Source organism: Lissotriton vulgaris, chromosome 1_1 (genome assembly GCF_964263255.1).
Source record: "Lissotriton vulgaris chromosome 1_1, aLisVul1.2, whole genome shotgun sequence".
Lineage (NCBI taxonomy): Eukaryota > Metazoa > Chordata > Amphibia > Caudata > Salamandridae > Lissotriton > Lissotriton vulgaris.
Genome location: NC_141685.1, coordinates 1,369,002,170 through 1,369,017,776, shown reverse-complemented (window position 1 = coordinate 1,369,017,776; position 15,607 = coordinate 1,369,002,170).

Genomic DNA, 15,607 nt, shown 5'->3' with positions numbered 1-15,607 from the left:
GGTCGCAAAAGGTATGCTGCATCAGATGATGCATTTATATGGAAAAAGCTTCTTTTTGCATTAGTACAGTTTATTTTTTAATAAATCAATCCCTTGTCCCTTTCCCCCAAACAGTACCAACGGATAAACTCCACGCCCTGATGAGAATCCGATGATTCATCCATTGGCATTCGAAACGCGTTGGCATGTAGTATCATTGTTTTGGCCAAAAATCACTGGCATGTCCTAATTAACATTGGGTTTTTTCCTGTATCCACACAATTGTATATCCTATGACAAACAGTGTTACAGGAGGTTGGGCAGTTGATCAATACGTAGCCCCAACATTCGCTCATTATCTTTTTGCAATTTATGAAAGTCAGTGGTATACTGTTTTGACACAATTTCATAATCACTGTTCACAATGTGTATGTATTTTTTACTGATTGGTTCACTATAACGCACACATTTAAAACTATGATTTACACGTTGTTTATTACGCTTTTTCCTTTGCAAAATTCTTGTTTTGTGTTTTCAATGTAAAGTTGACTATGTATTTTTCTCTTGTCGTAAATTATTGACAATCTCTGAGTTCGGAAAATAATAGACATAAAGCAATTGTCTGAGTTAACTAACAGTGTGGTTTTCTCTTTGAGTTACATTAAATGTTACAATCATGTACATAGAGGCATAGGTAAATTGTATTTCAGACACTCTCTAAAAATGGCATTTAAACAATAGTAAGATTAAATCCAACCTCACCAGTAGATAGGATTTATCAATAAATAAATAAAGCTTCTCCTCTCTGATATGGAATTACCCCCCAAAAAGTATAAGGGAATACCCAATGCTAACCTATGAGAGGGGCAGACCTCACAGTAGTGAAAAATGTAATAGACTGTTTGATACTTCTAGGACATACAAACTACCACAGTACATGTCTTACCTTTTACTTACATAGCATGATGCCCCTAGGACTACTTAGGGCCTACCTTAGGGGTTACTGCTGTGTAATAAAATTGGAGTTTAAGGCTTGGCAAGTAGTTTTAAATGCCAAGTCGAAGTGGCAGTACACTGCAGCACAGGCACTGCAGTAGCAGGCTTGAGACAGGTTTGAAATGCTATTTCTTTGGGCGGCACAATCAGTCCCTGGGTATATGGTATACCACTTTACAAGGGGCTTTCAAGTAAATTAAATCTGTCAGTCAGGTATACTCCAATTATACACATGATTAGGGAAGAAGCACGTGCACTTCAGCACTGATTAGTAGCGATAAAGTGATCAGAGTCCTAAGGCCAACAAAAAGATTCTGCAAAATGCGGAGGTGAAAAGCAATAAGGTGGGGTTGGGACCACCTTAAGAATGCAAGGTCTAACAAAAACGAACTAAGGATAACATGAGTAAAACATCAGGTTTCTCTACAGCATTTGGTGAGACAAGTGGGCCTTCTTTTATCTTCCATAAATGCAATCGTTCCCGGACCCCTTTATTATATAGCTCGTCAAGGAAAAATATAAAGCACTTACAAAGGAGCCTCAAATACTCAAAGATGGTAGACTTCTGTATTATGGGCCATATACTAAAAGCAGCACGAAAACAGAGTGCAATAGGGTCCAAAAAACTTGAGTGACCCATGGGAGTATGCATGCAAGCCTATGGTATTCCAAACTAGAGATATACGCATGCAATTTTTGTTTTTAGGAGAGAATGTGCCTGCTGAAAAAAACATTATTTTTAAAAAGTGCATTGCAGAATATCAGGAATTTGCTGTGGGACACCTTGAAAACTTGCATACAGATTATGTGCACAAGATTAACAATCAGATGTTGTGGCCGAGTGGTTAAGGCGATGGACTAGAAGCCCATTGGGGTCTCCCCACGAAGGTTCGAATCCTGCCGACAACGGGAATCTTTGTAACATCGGCTACAATTTCAGAAGATAAACTTTAGTATTTCTTCCATGTCAGTTTTATAAATAGGTGGCTTATTTTGGTGTCACTATTGCCATGTCACATATTTATTATCGCTCCCCCTTTCACATCTTTGCTATAACTCTCGTCCTTCATTAGCGCTGGTGCAAACGCTTCAAATTATTATACCCTGGCTCTCTCGGTCATACCTGTGCATGCACTTGAAACTTACTTTACCAATAAAAGAAGCAAATAGAGAAACAAATTAAAAGTGCTAGCTGGATTAGGCAAACACACTACATAAAACTGCATTTTCTTTTCTATTCTCCCCCGTGTCACAAGCTTAACTGCTCCCTGTGTAATTTCTCTTAACCTGCTGTTCCTGGAAGAGAATTTCATCTACAAGCTCTTTCTGTGTTTTTTCCTAGTCTTTTCTTTCCCTTTTCTTAGATTTGTAACTGTGCCTCTACGTGCTCTATGTAGGTGCCATTAATCTCATTTGAGCTCCTTGTACCTGCTACTGTTTTCTCCACACCTCATACTGTCTTTTCCCTCTTTCTCTCTTTCTCTGCGGTTGGTGGCTACTTTCCAAAGCGTCTGATGCCCCAATTTTCCTTCGTCTTGTTATCAGACGTGAATTTGAAAAGCAACAAAATTAACAAGCCTTTACCACTCACACATGGCAGAAGTTTATACTTTAATTCAATGAGCTAAGAAAAGTGTGTTGTGGGGCCCCTACGAGCCATGGTGCTTGCTTCATCATAATTAGGCATGCAGTCATTAGCCACAGCTCTGATTATGGGTCACTGAGGTCAGTTTCAATAATCCCTCAAAAACCTAACCATGCAGTCCCCCCTAACTGTGTAGTTATCTTGCTTTACTGCTGTTTGTGTGATTAGCTGGGAGGAGCTCACGGCAGCATCATCCCAATAAAAGTGTAGATGGACCGTTCCTTAACTCTTTCTTGCTTCACATACAGATGGCTTGAGGAGGTACAGGGGAGATGCAGGTCTAATAAACAGAATAGAATATCTGCGCCAGGTGTGTTTCTCTGCATTGGTGTCCCATCACTGGCCCACCAGTGTATGTGTGATCTTTGACTCCTGCCAGTTCACAAGCAGGCGGCCAGGAAACGGTTTCAGCCTATCAACCACTGAGGAGATAAAGCCTTTGTATAAGGAATGAGGAAGCAATGAACACATTCAGCCTATCACAGGAGTAGCCCTGAGTGTTCCGAATTATAATTTCTTCATGTCACTGTACGTTATTGAGCCCAAGTAGCTCGCCGTGATCGTATAGTTGTTAGTACTCTGCGTTGTGGCCGCAGCAACCTCGGTTCTAATCCGAGTCACGGCATTGTGGTTGGCAATGTCACGGCAGCTGGGTTTTTCCTTTACAGAATTCCCATATGTACCAGTTGTTTTTAAAAAATGTCTATTAAAAACAGATCCTTTTCAATATTTAAACGATCTAACGACAAATTATTTAAACACACATGATTATAAGATGTAGGTATACTGTACTTACTGACATAAATTATCGTTCTTGAACATATTTGCGGTAAGGGGAGCGGGGCTCTCCCCCAGGCCAATCAGAATGCAGATGAATGCAGTGGCAGTTGAGTGACCTGTGTTGTGGCTGTCTACAGGGAATGCACATATGTAGCTGTCTCGCAGCCCAATCCAGACGTCAATTGAAGACAGGTTTTCATGCAAATAGAGCAGTAAGTGCAGAGAAATGCTCACTCTCTAAAAATGGCATTTATACAATAGTAAGATTAAATCCAACCTCACCAGTAGATAGGATTTATCAATAAATAAATAAAGCTTCTCCTCTCTGATATGGAATTACCCCCCAAAAAGTATAAGGGAATACCCAATGCTAACCTATGAGAGGGGCAGACCTCACAGTAGTGAAAAATGTAATAGACTGTTTGATACTACTAGGACATACAAACTACCACAGTACATGTCTTACCTTTTACTTACATAGCATGATGCCCCTAGGACTACCTAGGGCCTACCTTAGGGGTTACTGATATGTAATAAAATTGGAGTTTAAGGCTTGGCAAGTAGTTTTAAATGCCAAGTCAAAGTGGCAGTACACTGCAGCACAGGCACTGCAGTAGCAAGCTTGAGACAGGTTTGAAATGCTATTTCTTTGGGCGGCACAATCAGTCCCTGGGTATATGGTATACCACTTTACAAGGGGCTTTCAAGTAAATTAAATCTGTCAGTCAGGTATACTCCAATTATACACATGATTAGGGAAGAAGCACGTGCACTTCAGCACTGATTTGTAGCGATAAAGTGATCAGAGTCCTAAGGCCAACAAAAAGATACCGCAAAATGCGGAGGTGAAAAGCAATAAGGTGGGGTTGGGACCACCTTAAGAATGCAAGGTCTAACAAAAACGAACTAAGGATAACATGAGTAAAACATCAGGTTTCTCTACAGCATTTGGTGAGACAAGTGGGCCTTCTTTTATCTTCCATAAATGCAATCTTTCCCGGTCCCCTTCATTATATAGCTCTTCAAGGAAAAAATATAAAGCACTTACAAAGGAGCCTCAAATACTTAAAGATGGTAGACTTCTGTAATATGGGCCATATACTAAAAGCAGCACGAAAACAGAGTGCAATAGGGTCCAAAAAACTTGAGTGACCCATGAGAGTATGCATGCAAGCCTATGGTATTCCAAACTAGAGATATACGCATGCAATTTTTGTTTTTAGGAGAGAATGTGCCTGCTGAAAAAAACATTATTTTTAAAAAGTGCATTGCAGAATTAGAGGAATTGGCTGTGGGACACCTTGAAAACTTGCATACAGATTATGTGCACACGCCTTACAGTCAGTTGTTGTGGCCGAGTGGTTAAGGCGATGGACTAGAAATCCATTGGGGTCTCCCCGCGCAGGGTCGAATCCTGCCGACAGCGAGAATCTTTTTAACATCGGCTACTATTTCAGAAGTTAACCTTTAGTATTTCTTCCATGTCAGTTTTATAAATAGGTGGCTTATTTTGGTGTCACTATTGCCATATCACATATTTATTATCGCTCCCCCTTTCATATCTTTGCTATAACTCTCGTCCTTCATTAGCGCTGGTGCAAACGCTTCAAATTATTATACCCCGGCTCTCTCGGTCATACCTGTCCATGCACTTGAAACTTACTTTACCAATAAAAGAAACAAATAGAGAAATAAAATAAAAGTGCTAGCTGGATTAGGCAAACACACTTCATAAAACTGCATTTTCTTTTCTATCCTCCCCCGTGTTACAAGCTTAACTGCTCCCTGAGTAATTTCTCTTAACCTGCTGTCCCTGGAAGAGAATTTCATCTACAGGCTCTTTCTGTGTTTTTTCCTAGCCTTTTCTTTCCCTGTTCTTAGATTTGTAACTGTTCCTTTACGTGCTCTATTTAGGGGCCATTAATCTCATTTGAGCTCCTTGTACCTGCTGATGTTTTCTCCACACCTCATACTGCCTTTTCCCTCTTTCTCTCTTTCTCTGCGGTTGGTGGCTACTTTCCAAAGCGTCTGATGCCCCAATGTTCCTTCGTCTTGTTGTCAGAAGTGAATTTGAAAAGCAACAAAATTAAAAAGCCTTTACCACTCACACATGGCAGAAGTTTATACTTTAATTCAATGAGCTAAGAAAAGTGTGTTGTGGGGCCCCTACGAGCCATGGTGCTTGCTTCATCATGATTAGGCATGCAGTCATTAGCCACAGCTCTGATCATGGGTCACTGAGGTCACTTTCAATAATTCCTCAAAAACCTAACCATGCAGTCCCCCTAACTGTGTAGTTATCTTGCTTTACTGCTGTTTGTGTGGTTAGCTGGGAGGAGCTCACGGCAGCATCCTCCCAATAAAAGTGTAGATGGACCGCTCCTTAACTCTTTCTTGCTTCACATACAGATGGCTTGAGGAGGTACTGGGGAGATGCAGGTCTAATAGACAGAATAGAATATCTGCACCAGGTGTGTTTCTCTGCATTGGTGTCCCATCACAGGCCCACCAGTGTATGTGTGATCTTTGACTCCTGCCAGTTCACAAGCAGGCGGCCAGGAAACGGTTTCAGCCTATCAACCACTGAGGAGATAAAGCCTTTGTATAAGGAACGAGGAAGCAATGAACACATTCAGCCTATCACAGGAGTAGCTTTGAGTGTTCAGAATTATAATTTCTCCATGTCACTGTACGTTATTGAGCCCAAGTAGCTCGCCGTGATCGTATAGTGGTTAGTACTCTGCGTTGTGGCCGCAGCAACCTTGGTTTCGAATCCGAGTCACGGCATTGTGGTTGGCAGTGTCACGGCAGTTGGGTTTCTCTGTTACACAATTCCAAAATGTACCAGTTGTTTTTGTAAAATGTCTATTAAAAACAGATCCTTTTAAATATTTAAATGATCGAACGACAAATTATTTAAACACACATGATTATAAGATGTAGGTATACTGTACTTACTGACATAAATTATCGTTCTTGAACATATTTGCGGTGGGGGAGCGGAGCTCTCCCCCATGCCAATCAGAATGCAGATGAATGCAGTTGCAGTTGAGTGACCTGTGTTGTGGCTGTCTACAGGGAATGCACATATGTAGCTGTCTCGCAGCCCATTCCACACGTCAATTGAAGACAGGTTTTCATGCAAATAGAGCAGTGTTGGACAGGCCTCGTGAAGGGGCCGCTCCCTCCCCCGCATGATAAGGCCCGAGCACCGGCTCTACCGGTGCCACCAGAAGAACCACCCCGGCAATCCACAGAAGCAACCCACAGCCCGCTCCAACGGGACGCCTGCCCCCCCGAACACCCCGACATCGGCCGGCCCGGGCCGTCGTCAGCAGCATTGCCCCGGCCCAGCCGACATCTTGGACACTGCACCACGAGGCCGCGTGGCCTCAGCTCGATCTCAGCCCTGGGCCTGGCCAGGCCCCGACATCGAGGCACCACCACCCACCCAGGAGGTGAAGAGACCACTTGGCAGGTCAATGGGAGAAGAGAATGTCGATGGCTCTCCCCCGCCAGGTGCCGATCACCCCCAGCCTCCCCGGGCGCTGGCTCCACCCCCCCGCTGGGTGTCTGGACTTCCTCATCCCGGACCTCCCGACCTCCAAGTGCGAGGGTCCGGACATCAAAGGGCGCCAGACCTATAACTGGGGCAGCTCCAGAGCAGGAAGGCAGTTGTATCCTGGAGTCGAGAGACACCTAGAAGAACTCATCCTTGACGGACTGCTGGCGCTGCCGCAGCCCTGCCTTGTGAATCATCGTTCCTGCCTGCTGGCGCTGCCACGGCCCTCTGCAACCTGCACCTTCGTCGGGACCTGCTGGCGCTGCCGCGGCCCATCCTCGTGAACCATCGCTATTGCCTGCTGGCGCTGCCGCGGCCCTCTGCAACCTACACCTTCGTCGGGACCTGCTGGCGCTGCCGCGGCCCATCCTCGTGAACCATCGCTCCTGCCTGCTGGCGTCGCCGCGGCCCTCTGCAACCTACACCTTCGTCGGGACCTGCTGGCGCTGCCGTGGCCCATCCTTGTGTGAACCATCGCCTTTGCCGGCTGGCACTGCCGCGGCCCTTCTCAAGTGAGACTTATCATCCTAGCCTGCTGGCGCTGCCGCGGCCCGACCTTCCAGAACTCCGAGCTCGAGGATTGTGAGCTACCCATCTTGCCAACCCGTACCAGACCAGTACCAAGACTGTCCTGCTACCCTTCCCCTTCCAGAGACTAGAATTGAGAGGACCCTCGTGTCCCGATCTCACTGTATCGCTGATATCCTTCCTTCAAGAATCGTATATAAAGAGTGTTGACCTCATCCTTGTGTGGTGTCCATCTGTGGGGGAGGAAGTTACTTGTCTGTACGATCGCTGGAGAGGGCCCTAACCGGAGGCCTCTCCCCCTGTCCTCGGCCGACCCTCCAGGTCCCCGTCTAACATTGGTGGCCAGCGGCGCGATCCGAACCAACGCGTAATCGTACAGAGAGTAACTCACCCCACGACTCAACCACAATGACAACAAAAGAGAGCGGATCCACAGAGGAATTCCAGATGGAGAAACTAGAAGAGTACAACCACAGAGAGCTAAAGCAATTTTGCATAGAACTAGGCATTGCTACCACAGGACTGAGCACGAACGAGGACTTCAAACACGCCCTGGAATCTTGGGCAGAGACGGGTATGGCCGTACCCCAAAACGAAAACCTCGAGGCGCCGGAAACGAACACCCCTCCGACAGAAGGAAGGAGATCGGGTCTCTCCCTGGAGGAGATCCGAGAACGAGAGAAAAGCAGACTCCATGAATTAGAGCTGGCACGGCTTCGGTTGGACGGAGAACTGAAATTGGCGGAACAAAAGATAACATTGGAACACTTACGGCTCCGAGAGGAGCGGGAAGAGAAACAAAGGCAGAGGGAATTAGAAGAGAAAAAACTGGCATACGAACATGAGCGCAATCTAGCAGAAATAGAGCTTCGGAAACAAAATAAAGATCTCGGGGTGCCCGAGCGCCCGAACACTCCTGGCACTACAGACCCGAAAGTCCACATCCCCAAGGATGTCGTCAGAGAATATTATCGGAACGACGATATCCAGCAGTGGTTCAAAGCCTACGAGATAGCCATGACCTCCCACCGGATTTCTCGAAGTGACTGGGGAGCCGGGTTATGGGGGAGGTTCGTCAACGAAGGGCGCGACGCCCTGCTGCAACTCCCGGACCATCAGATGACCTCCTACGACCACATGAAGGCCGCCCTCCTCACTCGATATGGACTCACGCCCGAGATGTACCGCCAGCGGTTCCGCGACTGCAAACGGATCCCGGGTACAACTTGGGTAGAGTACGTGAACTTTTTCAGCAGAGCATTCGAGGGGTGGATCAAGGGCAGCCAAGTAACCACCTGCGAACAACTCTTTAACCTCATTGTGTGGGAGCACCTCTCCAACAATTGCTTCGTCGAGCTCAGGCAGCACCTCCTCGATAGTAAACTGACTGAACCTCGGCAACTCGCCGCCGAAGCTGACCGATGGGAAAGCACTCGAGTTGCCCGAAGCCGGGCCAGTGAGCCAAACCGAACCAACCAAGGTCCCCATCTCCCCCGAGGAGGAGGAGGCCAGGGTCGGGGCAGAGACGCCGTCCCGGCGGCTCCCGCCAGCAACACCCCGCCCCCGGCCGGTAGGGGAAACCCCCCGATGCGTTCAGGGTTCCGAGCCAACGTTACTTGCCACCGGTGCCAGCGGACCGGCCACTATGCCAATGACCCTAACTGCCCGAAGAACCAGAGTCCTATACCCCGCCAGGTCGCTGCCGCCGCCCTGGGAGAAGAGCAAGCCCCCGAAGATTATGAAGAATACGAACAGGAACAGCCCGAGTGGGAACCCGCCGCCATGTCCCTGGTTTGCCTAGGGGAAAGAGACATGATCCCGCGGGCTCCCCTACCCGCCAACACGAGAAAATACAGCCAGTGGGTGAACATAAATGGGCGCAAGGCCGAAGCCCTGCGCGACACCGGGGCCAGTGTGACGGCAGTCCGCTGTCATCTGGTAACCCCAGAGCAGATCTTGCCAAACGTTCTTTGCCCCGTCCGATCAGCCGACAATTCAGAGAGCCTGTGTCGGATGGCCTGCGTCCCCTTCGAGTGGGGAGGAGTGTCCGGTATGCTGAAGGGGACTGTCCGCGATGATGCCCCAGTGGACTGCCTCCTGGGAAACGACCTCGAAAGTTCCCCCTGGGCAGCCGTTGAAAGAAGAGAGCACCTGGGGATGTTGGGCCTCCCTGAATGGGCCTGCATAACGACCCGGTCCATGACCGCCCGCGCCATCCCCAGTCCCGAAGAACCCGAATGGCCAGAACCTCCTCCCCCGATCGTCCCGGAGGGAGACGCCCTAAGTACCAATCCCCCAGAGCAAAACGAAGAAGGGCCCGCTCAGCTCCAGGACCTTCCAGAACTGGCCCAGTGGCGTCAAGAGGGTGGACCCACCCAGGAACAATTCCGGCAAGAACAGAAGACCTGTCCCTCCCTAGAGGGACTCCAACAGCAAGCCCTCGCCCAGAGCGCAGGAGACACCGCAGGGGCACACTGGATCTATTGGGACAATGACCTGCTCTACAGCGAGCAAAGAATTGCTGAGCTGGGGGCCAGCCGGGTGCTGGTGGTGCCCCTCCGCTTCAGGGACTTCCTGTTGAACTTAGCGCACGATGTCCCCCTTGCTGGACACCTGGGACAAGACAAAACATACAATCGCCTGGTAACACACTTTTACTGGCCCAAAATGCGAAATGATGTCTCCAACCACTGCCGGGCCTGCCCCACCTGCCAGGCCAGCGGGAAGAGCGGCCGAAAAATCAAAGCACCCTTGCAACCATTTCCCATCGTCACCACCCCGTTCGAACTGGTGGGAATAGACATTGTGGGGCCCCTGGACCCCCGAACAGCACAGGGGCACCGGTTCATCCTGGTCCTGGTGGACCACGCCACCCGCTATCCCGAGCCATTCCTCTTCGGACCGTGACAGCACCCATGGTAGGCCGAGCCCTAATGGGGATCTTCTCTCGAGTGGGCTTCCCCCGGGAAGTCGTCAGCGACAGGGGCACGAACTTTATCTCAAAGTACATGAAGTCTCTCTGGCAGCAGTGCGGGGTTACCTACCGGTTCACGACCCCCTATCACCCGCAAGGAAACGGACTGGTCGAGCGGTTTAACCGCACTCTCAAGGAAATGATCATGGGCCTGGAAGAACCCCTACGTCGCCAATGGGACGTGCTGCTCCCGTGCCTCCTCTTCGCCTACCGAGAAGTTCCTCAGAAATCCCTCGGCTTCAGCCCCTTCGAGCTCCTGTACGGACACCCTGTCCGGGGCCCCCTCAGCCTGGTCAAGGAAGGATGGGAGATGGCCCCCCAGAAGACCCCTCCGGATGTATATAAGTATCTCCTGACCCTCCACAACCAGACCCGGCGATTCAGGGAACTCGCCAAAGCCAATCTTGAGGCCAGTCAGGAGGACATGAAGAAATGGTACGATCAACATGCCTCCTCCATTGAGTTCGAGCCCGGCCAGCAAGTATGGGTGATGTCTCCAGTCGAACCTTGTGCCCTGCAGGACAAATGGACAGGACCCTTCAAGGTGATCGAGTGCAAGGGCCCTGTCACCTACCTAATAGACATGGAGTCCCCCCAGAACCCCCTCCGGGTCCTCCACGCCAACAGACTCAAACCCCAATTCGTATGCTCGGAGCTCAGCCTACTGATGGCATCAGATAGTGGGACGGAAGAAGACTCCGAGCCCCTCCCTGACCTACTGGGGACCCGTGAAAAAAATGGCTCAGTGGAAGGGGTCAGACTCTCCGACGCCTTGACCCCGGAACAACGCCAAGACTGTCGGGCTCTCCTGCTGCAATTTGCGAACCTGTTCTCCCTCACCCCAGGGGTCACCCCCTGGTGCCTTCAGGACGTGGACACTGGGGATAGTCCACCTATTCGACACAGGGCGTACCGAGTACCGGATCGGGTGCGCACCTGCATCCAGGACGAAGTCTCTAAAATGCTGGCCCTAGGAGTGATCGAGCCATCTGACAGCCCCTGGGCCAGCCCAGTCGTACTGGTCCCCAAGGCTGCCGCCCCGGGCATCGCCCCCGAGCTCCGATTCTGTGTAGACTATCGGGGCCTGAACGCTGTCACCCGAACCAACGCTCACCCCATCCCCCGGGCAGATGAACTGGTTGACCGCATGGGGGCTGCCCGCTATCTGAGCATCTTTGATCTGACAGCAGGCTACTGGCAGATCGGCCTTACCCCCAGAGCCCAAGAACGATCCGCCTTCTCTACCCCGGATGGCCACTACCATTTCAAAGTGATGCCATTCGGCATGAAAAACGCTCCAGCTACCTTCCAACGACTCGTGAACCAGGTGTTGGCGGCCCTCGAAGAATTCAGCGCTGCCTACCTGGACGATATCGCTGTATACAGTCGTCACTGGGCGGACCACCTCCACCACCTCCGAGAAGTCCTGCACGCCCTCCAGCAGGCCAGTCTCACCATCAAGGCCAGCAAATGTCAGATTGGCCAAGGGTCCGTGACCTATCTCGGACACCAAGTAGGGAGCGGTCTGGTGGCCCCCCTTCAGCTCAAGATCGCTGCCATCCAGTCCTGGCAACCCCCTGTCAACCAACCCGAGGTCCGAGCCTTCCTAGGGCTCACCGGATACTACCGGCGGTTTGTAAAGGATTATGGCAGCATTGTGGGGCCCCTCACAGAACTCACATCCAAGAAGAACCCCAAAACCGTCAACTGGACTCCGGACTGTCAAGCGGCCTTCGAGAAGTTGAAGGCCGCCATGTGCACCGCTCCCGTGCTCCAGGCCCCTGACTACAGCTGGGAGTTCATCGTCCAGACGGACGCCTCAGATCATGGCATTGGGGCAGTACTCTCTCAACTCAACGCCGAGGGAGTTGACCAGCCAGTGGCCTTCATCAGCCGACGCCTGCTGCCTCGTGAGCAGCGCTGGAGCACCATCGAGCGGGAGGCCTTCGCAGTGGTATGGGCCCTCAAGAAACTCCGGCCCTACCTCTTCGGTACCCACTTCAGGGTACAGACAGACCACCGACCCCCGCAATGGCTGATGCAGATGCGGGGGGAGGACCCAAAACTGTTACGATGGTCCATCTCCTTGCAGGGGATGGACTTCTCTGTGGAGCATCGCCCAGGCCAGGACCACGCCAACGCAGACGGCCTGTCACGCTTCTTCCTCCTCGGCGAGGAGAGTACCCAGGAAGATGGGTGACTCTCCCTGCCTTCAGCTGGGGGGGACGCATGTTGGACAGGCCTCGTGAAGGGGCCGCTCCCTCCACCGCATGATAAGGCCCGAGCACCGGCTATACCGGTTCCAGCAGAAGAACCACCCGGCAATTCACAGAAGCAACCCACAGCCCACTCCAACGGGACGCCTGCCCCCCGAACACCCCGACATCGGCCGGCCCGGGCCGTCATCAGCAGCATTGCCCCGGCCCAGCCGCCATCTTGGACACTGCACCACGAGGCCGCATGGCCTCAGCTTGACCTCAGCCCTGGGCCTGGCCAGGCCCCAACATCGAGGCACCACCATCCACCCAGGAGGTGAAGAGACCACTTGGCAGGTCAATGGGAGAAGAGAGTGTCGATGGCTCTCCCCTGCCAGGTGCCGATCCCCCCCAGCCTCCCCGGGCGCTGGCTCCACCCCCCGCTGGGTGTCTGGACTCCCTCATCCCGGACCTCCCGACCTCCAAGTGCGAGGGTCCGGACATCAAGGGGCGCCAGACCTATAACTGGGGCAGCTCCAGAGCAGGAAGGCAGTTGTATCCTGGAGTCGAGAGACACCTAGAAGAACTCATCCTTGACGGACTGCTGGCGCTGCCGCAGTCCTGCCTTGTGAATCATCGTTCCTGCCTGCTGGCGCTGCTGCGGCCCTCTGCAACCTGCACCTTCGTCGGGACCTGCTGGCGCTGCCGCGGCCCATCCTCGTGAACCATCGCTCCTGCCTGTTGGCGTCGCCGCGGCCCTCTGCAACCTACACCTTCGTCGGGACCTGCTGGCGCTGCCGCGGCCCATCCTTGTGTGAACCATCGCCTTTGCCGGCTGGCGCTGCCGCGGCCCTTCTCAAGTGAGACTTATCATCCTAGCCTGCTGGCGCTGCCGCGGCCCGACCTTCCAGAACTCCGAGCTCGAGGATTGTGAGGTACCCATCTTGCCAACCCGTACCAGACCGGTACCAAGACTGTCCCGCTACCCTTCCCCTTCCAGAGACTAGAATTGAGAGGACCCTCGTGTCCCGATCTCACTGTATCGCTGATATCCTTGCTTCAAGAATCGCATATAAAGAGTGTTGACCTAATCTTTGTGTGGTGTCCATCTGTGGGGGGGGAAGTTACTTGTCTGTACGATCGCTGGAGACGGCCCTCACCGGAGGCCTCTCCCCCTGTCCTCGGCCGACCCTCCAGGTCCCCGTCTAACAAGCAGTAAGTGCAGAGAAATGCTCACTCTCTAAAAATGGCATTTATACAATAGTAAGATTAAATCCAACCTCACCAGTAGATAGGATTTATCAATAAATAAATAAAGCTTCTCCTCTCTGATATGGAATTACCCCGAAAAAAATATAAGGGAATACCCAATGCTAACCTATGAGAGGGGCAGACCTCACAGTAGTGAAAAATGTAATAGACTGTTTGATACTACTAGGACATACAAACTACCACAGTACATGTCTTACCTTTTACTTACATAGCATGATGCCCCTAGGACTACTTAGGGCCTACCTTAGGGGTTACTGATATGTAATAAAATTGGAGTTTAAGGCTTGGCAAGTAGTTTTAAATGCCAAGTCAAAGTGGCAGTACACTGCAGCACAGGCACTGCAGTAGCAGGCTTGAGACAGGTTTGAAATGCTATTTCTTTGGGCGGCACAATCAGTCCCTGGGTATATGGTATACCACTTTACAAGGGGCTTTCAAGTAAATTAAATCTGTCAGTCAGGTATACTCCAATTATACACATGATTAGGGAAGAAGCATGTGCACTTCAGCACTGATTAGTAGCGATAAAGTGATCAGAGTCCTAAGGCCAACAAAAAGATACAGCAAAATGCGGAGGTGAAAAGCAATAAGGTGGGGTTGGGACCACCTTAAGAATGCAAGGTCTAACAAAAATGAACTAAGGATAACATGAGTAAAACATCAGGTTTCTCTACAGCATTTGGTGAGACAAGTGGGCCTTCTTTTATCTTCCATAAATGCAATCTTTCCCGGACCCCTTTATTATATAGCTCTTCAAGGAAAAAATATAAAGCACTTACAAAGGAGCCTCAAATACTCAAAGATGGTAGACTTCTGTAATATGGGCCATATACTAAAAGCAGCACGAAAACAGAGTGCAATAGGGTCCACAAAACTTGAGTGACCCATGAGAGTATGCATGCAAGCCTATGGTATTCTAAACTAGAGATATACGCATGCAATTTTTGTTTTTAGGAGAGAATGTGCCTGCTGAAAAAAACATTATTTTTAAAAAGTGCATTGCAGAATATCAGGAATTTGCTGTGGGACAGCTTGAAAACTTGCATACAGATTATGTGCACTTTCCTTACAGTCAGTTGTTGTGGCCGAGTAGTTAAGGCGATGGACTAGAAATCCATTGGGGTCTCCCCACGCAGGTTCGAATCCTGCCGACAACGGGAATCTTTTTAACATCGGCTACAATTTCAGAAGTTAACCTTTAGTATTTCTTCCATGTCAGTTTTATAAATAGGTGGCTTATTTTGGTGTCACTATTGCCATATCACATATTTATTATCGCTCCCCCTTTCATATCTTTGCTATAACTCTCGTCCTTCTTTAGCGCTGGTGCAAAGCTTCAAACTATTATACCCTGGCTCTCTCGGTCATACCTGTGCATGCACTTGAAACTTACTTTACCAATAAAAGAAGCAAATAGAGAAATAAAATAAAAGTGCTAGCTGGATTAGGCAAACACACTTCATAAAACTGCATTTTCTTTTCTATTCTCCCCCGTGTTACAAGCTTAACTGCTCCCTGTGTAATTTCTCTTAACCTGCTGTTCCTGGAAGAGAATTTCATCTATAAGCTCTTTCTGTGTTTTTTCCTAGTCTTTTCTTTCCTAGTCTTTTCTTAGATTTGTAACTGTTCCTTTACGTGCTCTATTTAAGCGCCATTAATCTCATTTGAGCTCCTTG